Here is an 8332-nt window from a genome sequence, read left to right as displayed (position 1 = left end):
ATTTTCAGCAAGGTTTCGATCTGTACCAAGGCGAAATGCTTGGAGTGGTCTAATTCCAAGTGAGTATACTTTCATGGTAGAGTATGATAGTTCTCTGAACTATGATTGTCGGTATAGACAATGGCAGCAAAGAATTGTTGGTGTTGACTATGGAAGCTGAACATATGTGACTATTTCAATCAAGGTAGAGATTGTTAGAATTTGGTTGAATTAGTCCCACATTACTTAGGATAGCAAATGGAGTGGGTGGCCTAGGCTATAAATATGAGGCTAAGTTCTCCATATTTTTTGCACCAGTCGGAAACACTTAAAGCTTGTATCTGATTTTTCTTTTCCTCTATACCTTTGATTAGAGAGTGTTGTGAGGTGTAGTTAAATATTTGCTTTGAGAGTGTGGGTGTACTGGAGTGCCTGTGTTAGAGAGAAAGAAGTCTATGTGTTGTAACAATTTTCACATAGTGATATTCTCTGGTTGTCATTTGACAACGACCGTGGTTTTTTCTCCAGTAATTGGAGTTTCCACGTTAAATTCTTGTGTTGTGATTGTGTCTATTTTATTTCTCTGTGAAAGATATTTTTTCAAGGGGGAATGGTGCATTATTCCCAACAAGAATAACATAATTAAACTATGTCATTTTTCACGATGGTAGAGAGACGGCGAAGAGTCCATAGCGACAAAGAAGAACATTTGCACTTCGCTGTGAGCTCAACAGAGATTTGGGATCGAAAACAGAGACAGGCGAAGACGACGAGGATAGAGACGAGTTTAGGGAGGCCGACGATGACGAAGACAAAAATGGTGATGCCAACAACAAGTGAGAGACCTGGCGACGCGAAGAGAAGGAATCCAAGAGGAGAAGAGGGGCAGCCAACTACGACGAGGACAGAGGCGCCGGACTTGACGACAACATGAGGACAGAGAAGGTGACGCTGCTGTTGCTGATGGCGGTGCTGGAACTAAGTTAGGGTTTTCTTCGTGTTCTTCTGAAAGAGAGAGAGGGGCATTTAGTTAGGGTTTTAGAGAGAGGGGGTAGCCGGGTAGGTTTTATATGGGAGGTTTTGGTTTATTTATTTATTTATTTATTTATTTATTCAAATTTTTGAAAACTATAAAAAAATTGACCGGGTCACTGGTTAATTGCTGGTTTAATCGATTTTTTCACAAATTTTTTGTTAGATGATTTTTTACATCAATTGAACCGACCAAAATATTGGTTTTTGGTTAATCCGGTCGATCCGGTTTATTTTCAGAACATTGATTATATTAATAGATTCTTGTCTCTAAAATTGTATTCGTTTAAATTTTGGAATAAATAAACTGATTTTAATTAACCAAAAAATAATAAGTTAAATAGATTAATATGCAAATTAAAAAGTTAGTCAATTTAATTTGTTTAATTGAACAAATAAGTCTACTATTTTATTAACCTAAGTTGGTTAATTATATTTTGATTATTGTAACATGTATTTTTAATTGAGTTAATACTTAAAATGACCTTTAAAATTTGACCCTAATTTAATTTAGCCTTCTAATTTTCAATTTACTCAAATTGTATCCTGAAACTAACTTTAAGGCGTGACTCAAGTTGACCCTTCCATCTATTTCCGTCACTAAAAATATGACATAATATGATTAAACAACGTCATTTTATTATTTGTGCCTAAACAACGTCATTTTACTCTCCTCCCTCTCTCTCTTTTTCTTCCTCCTCCTCAAATTAATAAGTAAATCTCCCATTTCCCTCTTTCTTCCTCCTCTTTTTCTCACCCTAGTTGCCAGCACAATCACCAAACAAAACCCCTCTCATCTACCAACACGAATATTATCATACTTGAAAATTCCTTCTTGTAACAGTTAAATCCAAACCATGTCTAATAAACCTCCCACTACCCTCAATTATCCTTTTCCAACCCTATCACTTTCTCCACCACCACCCTCCTCACCTTCCCCTCATCCATCACTCCGCTGCCATTCCACCACCCCCTTCTTCATTTTTTTCTTCTTCCACTTCCTTAGCTAGAGAATACTGCAAAAAAAATTAGACCATCTATAACTTGCTTGCTCAATTAGAAATTAAAGAGTTAAATGAAGTCAAGAATCAAATTTTAAGAATTATTTTAAATATTAATTCATTTTTTACCATTATTAATATTAGCACCTTCTTTTATTAGAACTTTGGTGCAATCACACAGTTTAAGATATCTATAAGAGGAAAACGTGTTTAGAACTTTCTGGCTATAATGGATCTGTTTGGTAAATGTTGGATATGGTTTCCCATTTATGATAATTGGCTTCTTAGACTTGTTATATAAAAGAACCTTAACGTTATAGATATTGAATATATATGACTCATCAAATGAGGAAACGAAAAGAGAGAGATTAAAAAGAAGAGACTAATAAGAGCTTTTTAAAAGGAATTAAACAATGCTAATTTATTGTGGCGATATAATGTTATTATTGATGATTAACTATGGATGAGTTTGATATTATTATTGTTGTAAAGTGGCATTTAACTATTTATATTAATTTTATGCTAACATTTGTGTGAGATAGAAATTTGACTAACAAGAAACATGTTTTTAGAAGGGATTTTGTTGGTGATTAAAAAGGTTATTAGGAACCAAATTGACTTATTTAACCAAGTTTAAGGACAAAAATAAATATTAAGTATAATTTAATGAGAATAGTCATTTTAATATACCAAAGATTCTAATTTTAACAAAATAAATTTTATATTAATTTATTTTTATAAAATAAATTTTCAAATTAAATATTTGCTCCATGTGACAAAATGACCTAATTATTAATTTATTACTTTAAATGATTAAGCTATTTTGTCAAAAATAAATGTGAAGTCAAAATGGCAATTTATCCCAAGTTAATTTATTATTTTCTTCTTATTTTATAGATACTTCTATTTTATTTAATTGGAATAATTCTTATTTTGAAAGAAACAAAATCTTTAGCTTAATTATTTTATACAAATAATACTGTTTCATTCAGAATTTTGTTTTATACATTTTGCTGTGCATATATAGTATTCCAAAACATAATTGTGGCAGTGTATATTATTTTCTGGCAAAGGAGTGATTAGATGCCACAACTGTTTTGTCTCTGTTCATATTCAGCCCCATATGTAACCAGAACTGGTTGCAGTAATATCATATATAATATCTTTCATTTTTTCTAAAATATAGAATCTCAAATTGAATGTGATGTCATGATTAATTGCAAAACCCAATTGTTGTCATTTTCCCTTTATCTCAAGCTTTAATTTGTTCCATCAATTCTCTCACAAATTGAATATATATATATATATATATATATATATATATATATATATATATATATATATATATATATATATATATATTTTAAAGGTTTAATTATTCTGTAAATTCTTATAATTTTATCAAATTTTTAATTAGATTTTTATATTTTTTTTTAATTGAGTTTCTGTACTATATCAGATTTTGTAACTAAATCTCTATCATGACAAAAACGTTAAAATTAATAGAATATTCTAATAAATTATACATAATATTCAGTCGAGTGTTAGGTATATCTATTTTGTTTTACGGAATATTTTGTTAATTCCAACGTTTTTGTTACGACAGTGACTTGATTACAAGATCTGATATGGTACAGGGACTCAATTGAAAAAAAAAAGTATAAGAACCTCATTGAAAATTCGGTGAAATTATAGGGACCGATAGAGTAATTAAACCTATTTTAAATTTAATATATCATTTTTTTCCATTAGTATATATTAGATGAATTATAAATAATCTCTCTTACTTTTAAACACTCGATTAGTCCGAAAACATGGAGGGATCTATTTATATGGTGGTAGGACCGTGGCACATGCCCTAGCTAATTAAATTTTTGAAGTTTTGGTTAGCAATTTATAATGATTTAATTAATTATTCTAATTCCTTGGTAGATTCTTCAACGTTGGAATGTATATCTTAATATTTACAATTTATGATTTTGACGAAAACTACATCTTAGAATAAATTGAGGCGTATGAAGCCACGAAGGGAAGGAATAATTAATGATTACTCCTTGATAATTATGGTGAGAAATTGCGTGTTAATGTGGTACTTCTTCAATTATAAATCACTAATAATATTATTAGCAAGATTACTTGTAATTTTGTTGGAACAAAAAATTAAATTAAGACTAAGATGTATGTGTAATTTGTGAGATGCCATGTTTCAAAAAATTGAAGTTTTGGTATCTATTTGGTTCTCTCTTGTTTCAGAGTGAACAAGAAGATGCCCACAATTATTGAAGTTTTGAAAGAGAAGTCAAACCAGAATTATTATTGACAATATCTATATATATCTATCATCTATTTGGATGAGGATTATATTCTCAATGATGCTTTCCAGCTATATAATTAATTAATTAATTAATTATATTTATCAATTAAAATCGCAGTTGAATATGTAAAAATAAATATTTTTAAAATTCAAATATGAGTCTAATTTTGATCTTATATTTTTATATTGTTCTTTTCTTTAAACACTTTTTGTATATCATTTTATTTATTTATTATTATTATTATTATTATTATTATTATTATTATTATTATTATTATTATTATTATATCTTTAGAAATATTGACTATACTATTACTATTATTATTTTAAATTGAAAAAGTTACTTTTTAGTTTTTACGGAACACTATATTTCGATATATTTATCAACAACATATCAAGATTTTAAACTGACAATTTTTGTAAATGGTAGGAATATATTTGAATCATGCATACTAATGGTCAACATTTTTGTAGCAAAAAAATGTAGTAGTTAATAGTTTAATGGTAAAAACATAGGTCATTATTAGTATTAATTGTACAAATCAGTTTTTGTCGCTAATTCAAAATAATACTTATATATAAAACAGTATCATATATTTACATTTATGTAAAGATGATTAAAAAAAATATTTGTATAAGAAGTTGCCCCAATATCCTTTTATCACATTATTGAACCATTGAACCCCAAAGAATTTATTAAGATTAATCGATACTTTTAATTGATGATAGAAAAATATTTTTTGAATATATATATATATATATATATATATATATATATATATATATATATATATGTTGTTGATACTTATATATCTAGGTATATTAAATATCCAATATAAACTCTTGTTAATACTCATAATTAATTAAACGTTTAAATATATACTACTTATAAGCTAGTGCATGCATGCAATAACAATTAATGATAATATTGTGTAACACCTTACCACACAGAGCCTTACGCTTAAGTCGTAAAGTAGAGGTGGCGAGATATTACAACTTCTAAAAAAAATAAAATACATACTTATAGTAGTAGAAAGAAGATAATAGACTAGGAGTCTTGAAAAATGGGTAAAACAAAATCGCAAAATGAAAAGCGCCACGCTCCGGAAACGGAACAACTTGCGTGTGAGTCAAACTATAACTATCAAACGTAAGATAATAAAAGTATGAATAGAAAGCCAAAGGTACAAAATAACAAGCTCCTCACTCAGTCCGTGAAGTCAAGACTGGCCGGAGAATATTTACATATATATATACATATTCAAAACCCAAAATATACATAAACAAAACCCTGCCTCTCCTTAAACCTCTAGGAAGATCAAAAAGAATAAGTTATGCGGAGAGAAAGCTAAGTACGTGTGTATACATCACTACACACCAAAATAACCCAGTAACCACTTCGCTTCAGGTGTCCAGACGCCTAATGAGATACCTTTCGACCTGCATCTGAAAAATAACAATATCGTATGGAATGAGAACCGGAGGTTCTCAGTATGATAAAGGTGCCCGCATAGTTAATATAAAAGGTTTCGGGAGAGCCAGAGGCATTCCTATAACTCCGACACTCAGAATCATTCTTAAGGAAAATAAACTAAACCAAAAGTTAGGTAAGCTATCTAAGATATTCTAGTTCTGAATCTAACTTTAACTTAATACTTCACTTTCTAACTCCTCCAATCCTCCGAGACATTGGTGGAACAACCCTCTCTCCTCACACCTTCGTCAAGAGGAATTTCTAAGAAAACATACACATACAGTTCAAACAAGGAAAGCACAGATAGAGAAGCATTTACAGCAAGTAGAACAAGTAGCGGATAAGCAGAATTAAACAGTTAAGCAAAGCAAAACAATGCACACTCAAGCAAACAAACAAATGCATATGATGTATGCCTGTCCTATGGCTGATGAGTCTCATCTGTCGGTTATACAGCCAACCCGACAAGTCCTGGTAGTTAACCATTGGACAGTCCCTCTGTGCGCGCATCCCCAAGCTCAATAATATTCCATGGAGTCAAACTCCAAGCTCAAATATAATATTCCATGGAGTCACACTCCAAGCTCAATAGTATAGTATTCCATGGAGTTAAACTCCAAGCTCAATAATATTCAATATTCATATTTAGATGCATGCCCATGGGGAAATCCGGGGAGTTAAAGTGCCCGATCACATCTTGCGACAGAAGGTCAACAAATAGTCTCAAATACACAAGCCACATAATAATCTCTTTCCCTTTTAAAAATATTACCTCAAATCAAAACTCCAATTCTTAAAGAAACTTTGGCAATATCTCCTCTAAGACTCAAATTTCTGCCACCCTTCAAAGGTCCCAACTATCAAACCAAACACCTCTCAGTCACTCAAATCATTTCCAGTAACAAATTATTTCATAATCAAATAAATACCAATATTAAATCTTTTTCTAAACCGACCAACTTCAACAGCAAATTATTGACAACAGCTAAACCTCACATTTTATACCATATACACAATCCATCAATTATTCACTCAGTTCATTCCTCTCTTAAGGTCTTCTAGCCTAAGTTTTCACGTGACATTAAACATTAACTACGAGAAACCAAAACCATACCTTCGTACGGAATCAAAATATTCAAAGCTCTGGATAAGCTTTCTAACCGAGCTATCGAAGAAGAAAACGTCCAGAATCGTCTGTGCCTCCTAAATCTTTCGTTGGCCAAACTCAAAGAATAGAGGAGTTACGTCACCGTCAAATTTCACCGATCAAAAATGGTGCCAACGTGTAGAGGAAGACGATACGAATACTTTTATCGGATTAGATTTTTGATTGGAGTTACGAATTGCAAGAAATCAAAGCCAGAAGTTTGGTAGGGTTTAGGTTCCTTTTTTTTATTCTCTCTCGGCTACGCTCTTCCTTTTTTTTTTCTTTTATCGTTCTCTTACGATATTCACACAATGTGTGTGTGCCGATCAAAAATGGTGCCAACGTGTAGAAGAAGACGATACGAATACTTTTATCAGATTAGATTTTTTATTGGAGTTACGAATTGCAATAAATCGAAGCTAGAAGTTTGGTAGGGTTTAAGTTCCTTTTTTTATTCTCTCTCGGCTACGCTCTTCCTTTTTTTTTCTTTTATCGTTCTCTTACGATATTCACACAATATGTGTGTGTAAGCCCACCACCTTAACTTTCTTTATTATCATATAAGCCTTATGATATATATATATATATATATATATATATATATATATAATAAACCGCCTTTTACTTTCATGTTTTATAATTAATAATAGTAATAATAATACTAGTAATAGTAGTGATAATCATGTAGTAATAATAATAATAATAATAAACGTAATAATAGTAGTAATAATAGTAACATAGTAAATATAATAACAACAGTAAATTTATAATACTAGGAAATAAAATTATATAAACTTATAATACATATAATACTCATGAAAATTATATTCAATGTTTATAATAATAATAATAATAATAATAATAATAATAATAATAATAATAATAATATAGATTTGATTAAATTCAAATTATTATAAAATTAGTTCAATTACTAATAATAAAAATAATTTTCTAAAAATAAGAAATTCTAATTTTATAAAATAAATTATAACTTATTTATATTTATATTTGTAAAATTGAGGGTCGCTACATTCTATCCACCTTACAAAAATTTTCGTCCTCGAAAATTGATATAAAATAGAAAAGATTCATACTAATGTAACTTCCCTTCTTAAACATGTCAAAGAAAAATAGAAAGATTTAACATTTTTAGTTTACATATCTAGGATATTCTTATGGCTTAAAAGTCTACGCAAAGCGGAAGATATAAGAAAGGCTCGATGCAGAAAGGTTATAAGGCAGGTTGGTGTTAGAACGACGGGTTTATCTCTTCTAATACTCGCTTCATCTAGCTCTCAAGTTCTGCTTATTCTAATAGTGTCATTATACGTAATACTATCGAAACTGGTTTAGCCTTTGACACTAAATCTATCACAACTTACTCT

The sequence above is a fragment of the Arachis hypogaea genome, chromosome 9 (assembly GCF_003086295.3).
Source record: "Arachis hypogaea cultivar Tifrunner chromosome 9, arahy.Tifrunner.gnm2.J5K5, whole genome shotgun sequence".
NCBI classification, from domain to species: domain Eukaryota; kingdom Viridiplantae; phylum Streptophyta; class Magnoliopsida; order Fabales; family Fabaceae; genus Arachis; species Arachis hypogaea.
Note: the sequence above shows the minus strand (reverse complement) of the source record.